Genomic DNA, 4,873 nt, shown 5'->3' on the forward strand with positions numbered 1-4,873 from the left:
TTGGCACTAGAGGTTCTCCAAAGGGCCAATCAACCCCAAAAGGTGGCTCAAATATATTTATTTTTCAAGTGAATGCTATCGTAATTCATGTCCTATCTCCATGGATCGTCTATCAACGCCTTACATACTATGTGCCCATGCTGAAGGATGCAGCTAAGACATTGCGGCATCAGATGCTAGAATTGAGGAACGGGGCAGATGTGGTCAGACTGCTGAGTGAAGACTCAGAGCGAGGACGCAGGAGAGCTGATCTAAAGAAGCGACTGGAACACCTCACACAAGCTCAAGAACTGATAAGCAGCAGACTCTGAGACATCTTCATCAAACATGGGGAATATCCATAAATTAAGCATCAGAAATTGACCACTGGATAGTTCAATAATTGATCTGATTTCAGTTTAGAAATTCTTCCAGTAGCAGCAAATACAAGACACGTTTCAAATCACCCTTAGAGTTGCTGAATGGAAATTGTACAGTATGGTAAATGTCGGCTCAAGTCATCACATTGTACTTATATTACCAAACTAATATAAAATCCATAATTTCTATAAAATCAATACGTCTAAGTAATGAACATTTCTACCACCAGTGTTGATTAAACAGTATCAGTTAATGCACTCCTTGAGAATTTAACCAAGGAGTGCATTAACTGATAAATGCACACAAATACCTCGAATGCAATGTAAGTCTGTCAAATCTGCCAAATGCATATAAACTTATTTTTAAATTTACATGTTATGAAATGTTCACTCATTTGTTTCACTCATTGTTTAGATGATCAACGTTTATCTATGTAATTGAAGGTTTGAGTGTGGGGCAATGGCAAAATAATAAAATATATAAAAAGCAAAAGGGCCTTTCCCAATTCTGCTCCCTTCTCTCCTCTCTCAAAAACTTCCAGTCTGTTAGTTAAACAGACTCCAGTTCAGATAAAAAAAATAAAATAAAATAGGAAGAATACATTGTTGCATGGTGTACAGTTTTCCAAGAAATGAATGTTACCTTTACATAACAAGCACCCATACACAGCATTTAAATAAACTTGTATAGCAACTTTATGTCCATGATATACATCAAATGTATGGCAGCTTAGTTGTGTAATGAAAACATAAATATGTTTAAAAATAAAAAAATCTGCACGTTTGGCAACTGCTTCACCATCCCTCATCTCCTCCATAAATGCTTATGCACATGTTCATTCTGTATGAATCTTCTTTATTTATAGAATGGAATTTGAATCTGATACAAAAGGAAACATGTTATTGTCAAATATGGACTAGTTCTTAGTTGATGATGAATATACTATACCATTATAGTTGGGTTATTTGCATGTTTGTTTTAAATCAATTCATTGATAGTTCAGTGACACTAACTGCTCACATTTCTTATTTTATATCTAAATTCTGTTTGTTGCAGTATATGTATTTCCTTTTCCTTGGAACACTCTTATACTAACCTCACTGAAATATGTATTTTATATTATACCATATTTCAAATAAATACACTTGGATGCATTACATACATTTATGTATATGATAGTTTTGGTTATTTTTCTGACCAAATAGAAAGTAGAATTAAAGGCATTAAAGCTTGGACCTTCAAAGCTATTTTATGTAAAATCTGTGTTGTTCTAATTCTCTGTGATTTTAAGAAAAAAACGTCCTTTCTTTCTCTTCAGAAATTCCAAGAGATGAAAGAACTTAAATTATAAAAGGTTATAAAAAACAAAACAAAAACTGTCTTACTAAAGTTGTTCAGTATTCACCCATGCAACTTTTCATTCCCCCCCATTCCACCTTCCAGCCTGATTTGGTTTCTCATACTGCTGGTTGTTACACTCCGGCCCTTGTCATCTTGTGGCCTGTGTAGGGAGAGACTGGCTCTTTTATGCCTTGTATGTGTTTGGTTTCTTTTCCTGTGTTTAGTCCATGTGTCCTAAGTTACCATTTACCTATTAGTTGATGCCTTGTTTTACTCTTCGTTATCTTGAGTTTTTTATGATCCCTTGTTTGGTTCTTTTCTTGACTGTGTTATATGGTTTGGTTTTCGGTTCCTGTGCATTCTAAGTGTGTTCTAAGAGTGTTTTTGCTTTTTTCTGAATAAACTGCTTGCAAATAGTTCCTTTTTCACCTTGTATGAACTAGCTGTGACAGAAGAACAGACCCAAAACATGGATCTAGCAGCAGTAAGGATCCCCCCGGAGGACTACTCTCCCTCTATAATGGCTGTGCTCTGTCTGGAGGACTACAGTACGTGGATGAGTTTTTGAAGTACAGCAATCAGGTATGCTGGGAAGATGGCACTCTAAAGGTGTGTTTCTGGAGTGGGATAGACAGTACGTTGACTATGCCCTGTGGCTGAGTGGTTCCTCCCTCAGAGTGGGAGAGGTGGTAAAGCAGTGGTTTCCAATCCTGGTCCTGGAGTATCCTACCCTGGTAATCCAGAGTTCTCGCGAAGTTGAATTTGCTCAGCGAGTTACTCTGGTGTCGAGTAATGATGCTCATTAAATATGCCCCTCGATCTGAGCTGCACCAATCACATCGGGTTAACTGATATAGGCGGGCCAGAGGCGAGCTAAACAGATGACGACAGCGCTGTGACGTCGAAGTCATTAGTAAACATTGCAAGATGGCTATGGATGAACACCAGTTGTTTGAAACGTCTTTGGCCGCTACAATGAACGAGTTAGACTTGGCTTTTTATCTAAAACAGGAACTGAAGACGCCGCTCGAATCGTTCCTTTGCAAGAAGGACGTTTTTGCTGTTTTGCCGACCGGATACAGTAAGAGTTAAATCTACCAGTTAGCTCCGCTGGTAGCTAAGCGTATGGGGTTTATTGTTGTGATTGGTCGTAGTGTTATCCAATTGCGTGCAGTGAGATTTTCAAATGCATGCTTGTTGCCACCCCTCGAGCTGGGCGATTTTCATTAGTCGACGCCAGACCATTAATCTTTTAGATTTAGGTCTGGATTTCCAGGCTAGGAGTATCCCCCAACACTTAACATTTTGGATGTCTCTCTTATCTGACACACACATTTGAGATCTTGGAGTCTTTACTAACGAGCTGATGAGTTGAATCAGGTGTGCTTCATTAGGGAAATATCTAAAATGTTCAGCATTGGTTCTTGCAGAAGCTCAAACATGCTGCGTAACATGAGAATGAACCTCATTGGTTCTTGTGAAGCTCAAACTTGCTGCGTAACACGAGAATAAACCTCATTGGTACTTGCAGAAGCTCAAACGTACTGCGTAACACGAGAATGAACCTCATTGGTTCTTGCTGAAGCTCAAACGTACTGCGTAACACGAGAAACAACCTCATTGGTTCTTCCAGAAGCTCAAACATACTGCGTAACACGAGAATTAACATCATTGGTTCTTGCAGATGCTCAAACGTGCTGTGTAACACATGAGAATGAACCTCATTGGTTTTTGTTAAGCTCAAACGTGCTGCATGACACATGAGAATGAACCTCATTGCTTCTCGCACGTCATGCAAGCAAGCTTGAGCTTCCATCTACCATAACTGATGCGTGCGTTGATGAATGTTTATATATTTTTTAGGGCTGTCAAAAGATTAATCGCGATTAATCGCATCCAAAATAAAAGTTTGTGTTTACATAATATACAGTATGTGTGTGTACTGTGTATAATTATTTTGTATATATCAATACACACACATGCATGTATATATTTAAGAAATATTTGCATACATATACTGTATATATTTATATATAATTTATATTATATATAAATATAACTTTTTTATATATAAATGACAAATTTTTCTTAAATATATACAAGCATGTGTGTGTATTGATATATACAAAATAATTATACACAGTACGCACACATATATTATGTAAACACAAACTTTTATTTTGGATGCGATTAATCGCGATTAATCTTTTGACAGCCCTAATTTTTTTGCGTCATTAAGAGATTTGTAATTTTTATGGCCTTTTAGTAATGGGCAAAACCCTAGAATTTATTGTAAAGTAATCCATTTTAAGTATTTGCAAATAATACTTTATATAGGCCTATGCACACATTAACTCTTAATATTATGCCAAATATTTAGAAAATGGCTCTGTTACTGTTTCTTGTCTAGTTACATTCAGTAATGAGTTACATAAAAATGACTAGCCTATATTTTCTATTTAAAATAGTGAAATTTGACATACAAACAAAAAAGTCGTTTGAGTCACTCTTGAGCCCCGCCCCGTTCAAAGCGAAGCGACATGATCCCATTAAATTCAATGGAGGGCTGGCGACTTCTGGCGACACGAGCGACAGTGACCATTGACGACAGAATGTTGACAAAAGTTGCATAAATTTCAACTTCATGCAACTTTTATTCAAATTATAATGCTATCTTAGTTTTATATCACTTAAGATTGTACTTTCTATAGATATGGCCAAATGTGCAGTCTACCAATAACATTAGAGCGACAGCACTGGGAACGCCCACAAGCAACTCACAGAGACCAGCGACAGACAGCGAAAGTCGCTGGCGGTGTGAATGGGGTTCAAGGTCCTTGTAACATTTTTATAGTAACAGTTGTTAAATATTATGTTTAGCTACATTTTACCTCACACTTTCATAGTTAAAACTGAAGCGTTATAGAAAGTGAGATTTTAATGACATTTTGACCACTGTAGGCTACTACTATGACGTCCTCAGTCAGTTTTCATTTCAGAAATCTGGTCAATAACCTACAGAATAAAAAAAAAAAAAAAATCTTTTTAAACTTTTGTTATCTTGAATATCAATAATATTATGTTCCATCATAATATTAAATATTACAATACAACATTGTAAACAACCACAAGATGCAGTGTTTAAATTCATTAGGGCTCACTCTATTGCCTT

This window comes from Rutilus rutilus, assembly GCF_951802725.1.
Source record: "Rutilus rutilus genome assembly, chromosome: 9".
Taxonomy (NCBI): domain Eukaryota; kingdom Metazoa; phylum Chordata; class Actinopteri; order Cypriniformes; family Leuciscidae; genus Rutilus; species Rutilus rutilus.